This window comes from Furipterus horrens, unplaced genomic scaffold (assembly GCF_987537825.1).
Source record: "Furipterus horrens unplaced genomic scaffold, mFurHor1.1.pri manual_scaffold_3, whole genome shotgun sequence".
NCBI lineage: Eukaryota > Metazoa > Chordata > Mammalia > Chiroptera > Furipteridae > Furipterus > Furipterus horrens.
The window spans coordinates 87762621-87775782 of record NW_028327173.1 but is presented as its reverse complement, the minus strand read 5'-3'; the positions used below and the strand labels follow the sequence as shown (position 1 = coordinate 87775782).

The 13162-nt window shown below is 38.7% G+C and overlaps 1 protein-coding gene across 9 annotated transcripts in view; it reads right to left on the bottom strand.

Moving 5' to 3' along the window:
- The window catches only part of FARS2 (phenylalanyl-tRNA synthetase 2, mitochondrial), a 582942-nt gene that overhangs the window by 536570 nt on the left and 33210 nt on the right, over nucleotides 1-13162 (bottom strand). For 5 of the 9 annotated variants that reach the window (XM_090269837.1, XM_090269834.1, XM_090269842.1 and 2 more), the window contains exon 2: nucleotides 3014-3100. The exons of 3 other annotated variants lie outside the window; for them this stretch is intronic. The gene's annotated coding sequence lies outside the window, so the exon portion shown is untranslated. The remainder of the gene's footprint in view (nucleotides 1-3013; nucleotides 3101-13162) is intronic. One more of the 9 variants, XM_090269836.1, reaches the window with a different exon arrangement.

The window sequence follows — 13162 nt, the reverse complement described above, 5'->3', positions numbered from 1 at the left end:
ATTTTCTGCCCTTAAGTGAGGTCTCTAAAAGATATACAGCAGCAAAGCCACCATACCTCCTTTCTGCTTCAACTGATGACAGGGCGCTCATAAATAGAATACATGTATTCCCTGCATTTTGAAAGTTCACAATATGCTACTTTGCTCTTATGAAAGACATTCGTTAGTCTGTTTTCACTAACCAAAAGAAAACCAAAGAAAATAAATGTCATGGTGATGTAACGTACAGCATGGGAATATAGTCAATAATACTGGTATAGCTTTGTATGGTGACAGATGGTAACTAGAAATATCACTTCATAATGTATATAAATACTGAATCACTATGATGTACACCTAAATAGATATAAACAGCATTCAGCATTTGAGATGTTATAGAGGCAGCATGTTACCTGAGCAGCGAGTCCCACCTCCAAGCTGCTTTCCCAGGAACTATACTCAGCATCTTTGCATCAAGACACATGGCTTTGAACTGTGTCCATGAGCATCTGTGCTTTATCTTGATTTATTTTGTGCATCCATTAGCAAAATGTGTCCTAAGATATCGGAAAAACCTAACAGCACTCATAAGGGTGTTACACTTAGCATAAAACTGAAAGTAATTAAGTGTATTTGGTATGATCTGGTAGGTTATTTTTGGGTCTGGGAACACTCAAAACCTTTTCATATAAATTAATGGTAATTGCTTTTTTGCCTTATACCATTTTGGCACACAAAAGGTTTCATGGAACACCCTACTTGCGAATAACAGGATCGGAGAGGGGGAGAAGGGGGAGTGACTGCACCACAAACAAGGACAAAGGTTTTAAATGTAATACTCATTTTAAAAACCAAACCAAAGATAGAACATTTGCTTCCTCAAACTCCAAATCTCATCTCTAAACTCTGATGAACTTTAAAACAAATTATCTTAAAGCCACAGTCATGCAGAGTACAATCCCAGACTCATCACTGTCTTTTTAAACAAACTTCCAAGGCCCAGAGGTAATGTAAGACAAATCATTTCTCTCCAGTAGTCCCCAACCTTTTTGGCACCAGGGACCGGTTTCTTAGAAGACCATTTTTCCAAGGACCAGCAGGTAGGGGATGGTTTCAGGATGATTGACCTCCTGCTATGTGGCCTGGTACTGGTCCTCGCAGGTTAGGGACCTCTGCTCTAAACCAAAGAACTCTCAGATTAACTACGTGGTTTAATCAAAGATATAGCCAGATTTCACGAAGTAATGAACCGGCCAAGTGTTTAAATGCACAGAAAGGCAAGCTCTAGAGGTGGTGAGGGTATAAATGAGAAGCCTTCAGGAACTACAGAAATGGCATCTCAAACATCATCAGTCTTCAGTTTATAAAATGAAACTGCCATCAGAACTCAGAAAGTGACCTGGAGCTTGCATTAAAATCTATGAGAGCAAAGAGTTGCCCTTCCTCTGTACCTCTAAATTCAAAGCTCTGCAAAGTAAATGAGATCTGTCTTCTACAGCAACCATCACTAAATTATATGAATATCAGACATACTCCAAAGGATATGAAAATAATTTTCCACCACAAATAAACAAAATAGAAAAGATTCCCTTGGCATATTAGGAATATATTCCAGCAATCCCACTAATAAGGACATGCTGAGAACAGACATTTCTGTATCTTTTGAGACAGCAAAAATCTCAGCAGCCCAAAGTACTCGACAGAAACTGGAGCAACAATCCTACACCTTAACACAATACACATCAGAATTATCTGTGAAGCTTTTTAAAAGTCTTTACAGCCAGGAGGACACACACCAGACCAATTACATCAGAATCTCTGAAGGTAGGCCTCTGGCCTCATTATTTTTCAAGCTCCCCAGGTAGATTGCAGTATACATCCAAGGTGGTTCCCAACCACCAAATTAGAGATTTTAAAGATACCTTCAAGATCAGTGAATTCATCTTAGCAAAATAGTGGACCTTTGATATGCTGAGACCAGGAGCCTTTAACCAAAAATAACACCCAGCTATGAAAGTGTACTGTATGAGCCATTCACCCCAACCCTTGGAAAGGAGCTCAGGCCCATGCACACCCAGAACTCCCTCTTTTGAGCAGGGTCAAGGAGACCCATCAGTCTCTATTTTCAGGGGCACTTCCCTGGTAAGAAGCTCTAGAGACAGATCACAACATGAATTGACACATGAGCCCAGCTGAGCCAGCATCGCCCAGAAATGGCATTATTTCCAGAATGCCTCAAGGCCACCTAATGACTGTTCTTTGAGAGAGAATGTACACCCTCTTAGCAAAATATACACAGGGATTAAAGGAACAGTTACATTTCTTAGATGTTGCTCTTCTATGATAAAGCTGGAAAATTCACTTTATCTGAATTTTTTTTAAGTCCTCAGTGTTTACCATTAATACCCTCAATTTAAATCTGGCTTTAGAAAGTCCTGCTAGCTTTTAGTTGACACTCTGGCGGACACAGGTAGAAAAGGTATTAAAAATTCCATGAGAAACAATTTGGATTTATTCAAAACACTTAAAAGCAAAATTTACACAAGAAATTTAAATAAAAAGAAACTCAAACATATTGTGTACATTTTTAAATATTTTAAATAACAAAATAGTTTGAAGCATAAATTTAGAAAAGCAGAATAGACCATATACAGATATTCAAAAATTAGTATCTTTCTATAAAATATTGCTTTTTTTAAAATAGTACTTTTAACCAAAAAAAAAAAGGGAGGAAAGAAGGAAAAGGAAGGGAGGGAGAGAAGGAAGGAGGAAGGCCAATCACTAAATCTTAAGAATGTTTGACAACATAAACTCGGAAGGCACACTACCTGGGTTTGAATGCAGGTTCTGACGCTATATTAGACATAGTGCCCTTAATCGTGTCTCTGTGCCTCACCTTACTTGTATATCTAAGGTTCTGGAGTCAAATTGTAGGGTTCAAATTCAGATCTGCACATGTTAGCTGCGTATGCTCACTTAATCTCTTTGTACCTCTTTTCTTTCTATGTAACACTGAAATAAGAATAGTACCTACCTCCTACCTGGAGAAATTGGAATCCTAGTGTACTGCTGATGGAAATGTACAATGGTGCTGTCACTGTAGAAAACAGTATGGCAGTTCCTAAAAATATTAAACATAGAATTACCATATGGTCTTGCAATTCAATTTCTGAGTATACACACAAAGGAACTGAAATCAGGAACTCAAGCACATTTGCACATCCATGTTCATAACAAAATACGTATTACCAATTGCCAAAAGGGGAACACAACCAGTGTTCACTGACATATGAATGAATGTGGTACATGCATACAGTGGGATATTATTGTCTTTAAAAAGGACAGAATTTCTGCCATATGCCACAACATGGATGAACCCTTGAAGACATTATTCCAGTGATATAAGCCAGTCTAAAAAAGACAAATACTGTGATTCCACCCTTATGAAGTACTTAGAGTAGTCAAATTCATACAGACAGGAAGCAGAATAGTGGTCGCCAGGGGCTAAGAGAAGGAAGGAATGGGGAGTTAGTGTAATGAGTACAAGGTTTTAGTTAGGGAAAATGAAAAAGTTCGGAGATGGATGGTGATGATACTTTACACAATAAAGTAAATGTATTTAATGTCACTGAACTACACACTTAAAAATGGTTAAAAAAGCAGTTTTTATGTCTTTTACACTTTACCACAATGAAATAAAAATAAATAAGGAAGAATAGTCCCTACCTCCTAGAGTTGTTATAAGGATTAAATATGTTATGTGTTTACAGTGCCCAGCACAGCATAAGATCTCCATAAACAATAGCTACTATCTTATTTTCCTGCCTTTATAGCTCCCTTTTTTGAAGCATCTATTTCTAGAGAGCTATATACCTTCTGCAATGAGACAGTTCCAGTCCTGAGCTTCCTTTTAATATCAATGACAAAAATTCCACTGCAATAGAACGAAGATTAAAAAAACCACCTAATTTCTGCAGTCTTCACACATTAAGCTGAAATGACCACATTTTAAAAAAAAAAAAAAAAAAAAAAACTATCCCTGGCTGGTGTGGCTCAGTTGGCTGAAGCATCATTCCATAAACCCAAAGGTCCCAGGTTGGGTTCATAGTCAGGGCACATGCCTAAGTTGCAGGTTCAGTCCCCAGTCAGGGTGCAATACAAGAGGGAACCAACGTGTCTCTTCCTCTCTCTCTCTCTCTCACTCTCTTCTCCTCTCTCTAAAATTAATGAGCACGGCGTTGGGTGAGGATTTAAAAAAAACAACAACTGATTTTATTGTCTTTACTTCCTAAATGGTTTGTTAATAATTTGCCTCAAAAACAGGTTCATAGACTTATGGTATCATGTTGGTCTGAAAGCGGGAGAGAAGGAAGTCCCCCTGCTATTCATAAATACTCTTCCACTTTTTACCACAACCAAGACTATTTTGCTTCTTTGCTAGACATTTTTTAAAAAAAAAAAAACCTTTTGTTTTAAAATTTCCAAACATACACAAAAGTAGAGAGCTCAAATAACTTCAAGGTACCCAACTTAATAACCAACTTTACCTTTCTGACTCAACCTACTACTTTACCTTCCATACCCCCAAAAATTAGAATAAAGACACCACCACATCTACCACTATGTGATGTTCATCTCTAACAATCATCACACTATTTTTCTTTACTTTTAGAAGATCTTTTCTAGTATCTTCTTACCTTCCTTTCCACTTTTCCTTTGAAACTACATATGATTTCTATATCAGCCTTGCCAAGGTTATTGTAAGGATGTAATAAACATGAAAGTACATAGCTTTGTGTCTGACATGGATTAGGTTCCTGAGAAATATTAGTTCTCCACAGACCACCACCTCACCCTACTCTCTAAGACAACAGACTCCCCCAATACTGACACACACACATACCCTTCTCCACTCTTTGTCCGTTACTCCTTCCTTCCCTTCCGAAAAACACTGGTCCTTGCTTCCTTCCTGCCCCTTCTCTCTCCTACACCAGGGATCCCAAACACAAATGCCTAATCAAAAATCCAATCACCTAGAAGACCCCAAATAAGTGGAAGCGTATACCATGTCCATGGACAGGAAGAATTAACATCATTAAAATGTCCATAATACCCAAAGCAATCTATGGATTCAACACAATTCCTATCAAGATACCAATGACACATTTCACAGAACTAGAATATTCAAAAAATTTATATGGAACCACAAGAGACCCCGAATAGCAACAGTGATCTTGAGAAAGAACAAAGTTGGAGTAATCACACTACCTAATATCAAATTATACTATTAGGCCATAGTAATTAAAACAGCATGGCACTGCCATAAAACAGACATGTAGATCAACGGAACAGAATAGATAGCCCAGAAATAAACCCACACCTTTATAGTCAATTAATATTTCAAAGAGGAAGCAAGCACATACAATGGACTAAGGATAGTTTATTCAATAAATGATGTTGGAAAAATTGGACAGGTACATGCAAAAAAATGAAATTAGACCACTTTTTTACACTATACATGTGAATAAACTCAAAATAGATTAGACTTAAATGTAAGACTCAAAACCATAAAAATCCTGGAAGAAACCACAGGCTGTAAAATCTCGAACATTTCTCATTGCAATATTTTTCTGATATGTCTCCTTGGGCAGGGGGAAAAAATACAAATGGAACTACATTAAACTAAAAAGGTTTTGCACAGCAAAGAAAACTATCATAAAAATGAAAAGACAATCTGCTAATGAAAGAAGATATTCATCAATGACACATCTGATAAGGAGTTTATGTCCAACATTTAAAAAGAGCTCAGACAAGTGAACACCAAAAACACAAACAATCCAATTTTAAAAATGGGCAGAGGACCTGAAAAGATACTTCTCCAATGTAGACATACAGATAACCAATAGATGAAAGAAAGGGTGCTGAATGTAACTATTCATCAGAGAAATGTAAATTAAAACCACACTGAGATACCACCTCAGACTTGTCAGAATCAAATATCATCAATAAATCAACAAACAAGTGTTAGCAAGGATGTGCAGAAAAGAAAACACGCACTGCTGGTGGGGATGGAGTTTGGTGCAGAGACTATGAAAAACAGTATGGAAAGTCTGCAAAAAATTAAAAATGGAACTGCCTTATGACCCAGCCAATTCCACTTCTGGGTAAATATCCAAAGACACCCAAAATACTAATTTAAAAGAATATATTAAACCTTATGTTCACTGTAGTGTTAGTTACAATATCTACGATATGGAAGCAACCCAAGTGTCTATTAACAGACCACTAGATAAAAAAGTTATGGTCCATACATACAATGAGATAATAGTCATAAAGTAAATCTTACCATTTGCAAAAGTATGGATGAACCTCAAGGATATTATGCTAAGTGAAATAAGTCAGACACAGAAAGACAAATACCATATGATTTCACTTATATGTGGAACTTAAAAAAAAAAAGCAAAGAAAGAGAGAGAGAAAAACAGACTCATAAATACAGAGGACAGACTGATGGTTGATAGGGGGTTTCGGGGACTGGGTGAAAAAGGTGAAGGGATTAAGGAGTAAAACTGGCAGTTATAAAATAGTCCCAGGGATGTAATGTACAGTATAGAGAACACAGTCAATAACATTATAATAACTGTATGTGGTGCCAAGTGGGTACTAGAAATATTGGGGGGAACAGTTCATCAAATATATGGTTGTCTAACCACCGTGCTGTACATCTGAAACTAGTATAAAATAATATTGAATATAAACCGTAATTGAAAAATAAAATGTAAATTCAAAAAATTCATAGTTTTTTGTTTGTTTGTTTATTTGTCTTTTCCCGAAGTTTAATAGCTTGTGGTGTTAGAATTGCCATTAGCCTCTTAGGCCTTTTCAGCCACCATCTGCTCAACCCTCTGGCACATATCCTTCAAGAGAGGTGCTTCAAGTGGTGATGGATTTTGAAATAAAGACTAGAAGATGTTCAACTTATTCAAACGCAGCATCCTACTAAATCCCAATGATAAATGAAAGAATCAAGGTTAAGCAACAGCTTCTTATGCTGAATAAAACCAAGTTCCTTGTATCAGATCATGTCACTAAGAGTGAACTTAAGAAAATAACTAGGCACTTAGCAGGTAAATACTAACTACACCCCTTCCTAGTGGTGAACACATCAGGCCACAAAGGTTTCTACACTGATGTCTGAAGTATAAAAAAGTGAGACAGACGAAAGTGGAACTTATATATGGTATATGCTCTGAGCAGACGTTTTGAAAGAAATTTTCCACAGAAGACCATCACAGTGCTTCTATTCAAGAACTGTTTAAACCCATCCCCAGGGAATAAAGGGGATTATTACCAAGTAAGTTTGATCTCATCAACCAACCATAGGTCATCAAACAGGAGTCTGTCAACCTAGAGCTTTAGTAGTACAACTAGAGAAACTCAACTATATTCTCCATGAGAGCATTCTTATTGAAAAACTATATTATTTAATCTAGGCTGTCTTGTTTACTGACTTCAAAAGTTTAGAAATGAACATACTGTGCATTTTAAGTTGTCAATAAAATAGACATCCATAATACTTTGACTATCTTTTATTCTATAGAATTTGCAATCCCAGTGGTAAGTCAGTGAGATACCACATCTTATGTCCACAGAACCTGACAGTATTCTACCTAACTAGAGAAATTTCTATATAAGAAAGCAAAAGTTGTCAGATAATACTGCTTGCTCCCGACTCCACCCACAAATTTGCCATTATAGTTGGTACAGGCACATAAACATGAGTTACAAAATCCCTGATCCTAAGACTTCTGTTGACCAGTCCAGATTCCTAAGTATGATAAAGGTAAACCCAAAGTCAACTTTCCTGTAGTTTTAAAAAATTTAATATGCAGGAAGCTAATTCTTATTTATTTTTTCCAAAATAATTTCATATGTAAAAACACCATTATTTAATAGCAATTTTAAAAATCTTATAATTTCCTGGCTGCTGTGGCTCAGTGGATTGAGCGTCGGCCTGCGAGCCAAGTGTCACTGGTTCGATTCCCAGTCAGGGCACATGACTAGGTTGCAAGTCAAGTCCCCAGTTGGGGGCGCGAGTGAGAGGCAACCACACAGGGATGTTTCTCTCCCTCTCTTTCTCCTTTCCCCTCTAAAAATAAATAAATAAACAAACAAATAAATACATTATTTTTTTTTAATCTTTTAATTTTATAACTAGCTTCTAAAAAGTAGCCGAACATAACAGAATAGCATTGTTTCTGTTTTGGATTTTCCCTAATATAAGAACTCAAACCAGTACCTGATTTTAGGAACTATACCACAGGTATACCATATCCAGTCTTTTTGGTTGTGGTAGTAACTACAAAATACTCAAACTTTTAAAAATAAAATTCAAAAGTAAATCCTTCTCCTTTGGCTGAAATCTGGAATGTGATTTGTATTATATATTAACTGTGTCATCAAAATATTTTATTAAAATTTTCTTACATTTTTAAGAATAATTCAGTTAGCACTGTTAAAATAAATGAACCATTAAAATTCTCCTGATGTAAGTGCATCTCAGTTGTGAAGACAATACTCTTTACAATATTAATATTGAGAGTTAAACATCTTATAAGTCAACTTAGAATAATGAACTGATGTTTTTGCCAACTCCATAGGATTTAAAATAATGATATGCATGTGAGTGTCAATTATGTCATTTTAGGCTATCTATGTAACTGCAAAAATTTAACCTTGTATATTTGAATATCTGTATCTATTGGTAAAAGTTATTTATTATAATGTAAGGGAAAAGTAATATTATTACATATGGACACAATATAGATAATCTTAAAGTATACAACTAGAACATACTAAGAGATTCAATTTCTGTGGAAAAAAAATCAAACATACTGGAGGCTTATTTAAGTCTGTACTAACAGTCCATGAATCCATCTGAATACTTCTTAAAAGTAACTCAAAGAATTATAAGTATATATGAGTTAACACAGCCTTCAAAATTAGACCCATTTGATGACTGAGAAAAGATTCAATAACTGTGTTGCTTAAAATCAGAGGCAGTGAAGTAACAGCACAGACAAACCAGTAGCTCTTTTCGCTCATCTGTGTATCAAAAAGCCAACAGAGCAGTATTTTTCTTTCTCTATGTTTCAAAAGTATGTTCTTAAACTCCATGAAGGAAAATGTAAACTGTACGATAACACGAGCTTTGGTTTACCCCACCCCCCAACTCGTGGTCTCATTTCTACTCACCCCTATCCTCTGCCTTCAGTGGAGTAAACAGCTTTACATTTTTCCAGCACCTACACAGAACAATGGCCCACACAGGACATATGGGAGAATCAGGCTACACTGTATGTTGAAAACCACAGGTTACAATTATGTCCTGGAATGGCTGCCATCAACTTTTGTAGTGTCAGAGAATGTAACTGGTAAGAATCCAGTGCACAAGAGAGAAGGTCAACTGGGCTCTCATCGTCGTCGGCAGCCGTCCGTCTCGAGAGACGATGGTGTAGCTTCTTAAGAGTCTATCTGCACCGCCGAGAATGGCTGTGCAGTCCAACTCGGGAGTGACACGGTATATGTCTCCACCCGTGTTGAATCGACATCTTGCGATGACGCTGGAGTGTCCTCTCCAGTGAAACTGAAGCTACAGAGCCTGGGCAGGGTGATATGGAGGATCTGCTGTTGCCCATGCAGCAGACCCCCCCTCTCTTCGCAGCTGAAGGATCCAAGGGAAAGACAGAGTCAATACAGCTTGGCTTCAGGTGCGCCGCAGGAGTTGCCGGTGTTGACTACAACGTCAAACCGCCTTAGGGACTCCGGCTCCGGATTTTCTGTCGGGGTTTACTCCCTTAACTGGGCTCTCAATAGGCTAACAATGAAGCATCAGAAAAAGTTGCTCAAAACTACTGACTAGGAACCAAAAGAAGACAGCAAAAACTCAGGACAAATACTGGGACAAGATATGAGACAACCACAGGGCTCAGGACAGATGGAAATGCAAGACTCAGAGAACAAAATCTTTGTCACCCAGTCATAACTGTGACATCACTTATGAGCAGTGGAAAAGAACATTGTGGATATAGTGACAATTCCCTGATAAATATAAGGAGGGCTCTGGGAACAAGGCAGAATGGGTAGGAGAAAGATGATAAGAAACAGGTAGAAAATATGAAAGTATTACGGGAGAACCAGACAGATACCCATAATTGAGGAGCTGAACACACTAATAAGCAGAGGGCTCTGTGGTTTCATTTCTACTCACCCCTATCCTGTGCCTTCAATGGAGTAAACAGCTTTACGTTTTCCAGAAGTACGGCTACAAAGCACCTACTGAAAAGGAGGCTGGTGTATGATTGATGCTCCTGTCTTAAAGAATTCCCCATTTATACTAACAGTGTTTTTTTCTGGAAGACTTTTCCACCTAATCATTCATACAAGCAAAGCTATTTCTGATACAGAATTTGTGCATACTATAAGGCCCACCAAGGAAGGAGATGACATTACAGAAAGTAGGTTGACTCTAGAAGATTCTGTGTCTGGGAGGGAGGATAGCTAGCAGGTGGGAAAGCATGTAGGAACAGAAGACTGAATGTCCCCTTCTGTTGGCCTGCAGCAGGCCCAGGGTAGGCTAACTGTGGGAACAAGAAGAGCAAGGGAAAATAGCTAAAGGGAAAAATGGCTACTCTTAGGTACCAGGCAGGGAATCAGGATCGGGAGAAGAAGCACTGCCATGGGAAGGATTTAGAACAATGTGTATGCCGTTCTGAGTGTGAGAAGAGGACACCAATGAGTATAAGCCCCTGCTTTGAAATCCTCTATCCTCCCATTCCACCATTACCTTTTTATTTACATCATTGCTGCCTCTGATACAGTCTCCAGCGAATAATTACAGCCCAATTCCCCACCAAGCTACCTGAGTAGCCACCTTAGGCAAAGGAAATGCCTCAGGCTCAATATGCAAAATCACATATGATCACATGCTACAGGACTTCACCAAACCCAGGAAATGTTCTTTTTTGCTTTGGAAAGAATCAACACAAAACCAGTTTATCTTCCCAGGTAACACTGTCAGGCTCTTTACCTAAAGACACCTCCTTGCCGGAGCTTAGCAGACAGCCCTCTACAAGTTACTGGGTGAGAATATGCTCTGTGCTCTGGAGACGGGGTTAGAACCAAAGGCCACAAGCACACAAGTACAGCCTTTCTTCTCCAGTTTGGATTGGCAAGATCCAGCTTTGCCCACTCAGGTACAAAGCACAAACGGGACCCAGGAGGTGTCTACAACTCCAAAGATTCTGAGGTAGTGTCAACACTAATTTGGAAATTATTTTAAATGTAGAAACTACTCTCTCCCCTCCGCCACCGCGTGTGCGCGCGTGCACACACACACACGATACATGCTATATACATAATTATACAGTATATAAAGTATACATAATTTTGTTATATATATTCCGTGTATAATTGTGCATATAATTATACATAAATATATGTGTAAGAATATAGTATAATTACGTATACTCATATTCATACTTAAACACACTCATACAACACATATACATACACTTATTTTCTGTATACAGTGACAGAGGGTAGGATGATGGATAGGGAAAATCACTTTAAATTCTGAAGAGAAGTATACACTGCTTAACACCTTTACGAAAAGCAGTATAAATTACTATTGCAATGGGGTGCAGGACGGGGGTCCCCTGAAAATAGCAGAGCATATTCCCCACAAACCTTGATTGGGGGAAGGGGAAGTGGATGACATGGTGGTGAGGATACTTTGCATAATAACGGCAAGTTAACAGCTATGCCTTTCAGAAGGGAAGAGGTCTGCCACCTAGGGCACCAAAGGTGTGCCTGACTCTGAGAGCAGTCAGGGACTCCTGCCATACCTGGGGAGCAACTGCGCCAGAGGCAGGGGCAGATGCCCACCCTGGAAGTCGCTGGGAACTCTTGCTCTGACTAAAGATGGCAGCCAAAAGAAGGTAAAAGATACGGGGGAACTAGCCTAATGGCATATCATAGGAGGGGCTGGATGTGAGGTCACATAGAGGTTCCAGGCCAAGCACTTAAACGAGGATAGGCTGAAAGAGAAGGAGAAGCCACGCAGTCTGAAAGAGTGTAGAAGGGAGTCAGCTACGAGGTCTGGTAGATAAGGCGGAAGCCACGAGGTTTGGAATAGGAGCATGCCCAGAGGTCTGGAGTAAGAAGGAGGAGATCGTGGCAGAGCTGATAGAGCTGTGCTAGGACCCACCAAGCCAAGCACAGATTCATGAGGGATGCTTGAAGCTGAACTGTGAGCGGAAATGCTGAACTGCAGACTTCTGCTTTTCTGAAAGACGGTACTTCTGACTGGTGTATTCTGAAACCAGCCTCGTTTGGCAAAGGGACACAGGATTATGTGTTTTGGGGTATTTTAAAGGGAGCAGACTTAATGGCAGAAATCCACCATTATTCTGAATCTCTATAACCTTTCCACTTTCACCAAACTCTTGCCCTAGGAATCATGTTTCTTGGCAGCAGGCAATCAAATCCCACAGCTATTCCAGACAGCAATGGCGGGGTTCTGTAACACTATCAGTGAGCAGGGTAAGTCAGATTATAATTCTACCAGTACAAATGAAAAAAGGGAAAGATAGTAGTATGCCCTCACTTAAAGTAATTAATCTAATGTTCTCTTTAAAATTCAAACCTACAGGAATTACAGTATGGCTGGCAAATTATAAAGTGTCTGGAAATCAATTATTTAGTGGGAAAGGAACAAAAAAAAAAAAAAAAAAAACAGTTTAGCCTGGGTAAGAAGAGATGTAAGGGCAGAGCTATCATAGTATATGAAATGCCATCACGCAAAAGGAGAGGTAAATGTGTTCTAAGCAGATGGATGAGATCACGAATAGGAAGGAGAGAGAAAAATGTAAGAACGATAGCTCCCATACATGAATTTTCTTAATAGTAAGGGCAAACAACTGGAATAAAGAAGCCCTAAGAAAAGGAGCAGCACACTGAGACTGTTAGGAATTCAAGGGAATACTGGGTGAGGAATGCTCTCTCAGGACAACCGGCGGGGACTGCTCACTGGGGTGCATGGCTCACCACTACCACACAGAGGCACTATCACTGCAAAAGCTACTCCAACATGCTGTTAAGTGGTTTGTGACACTGAGAAAGA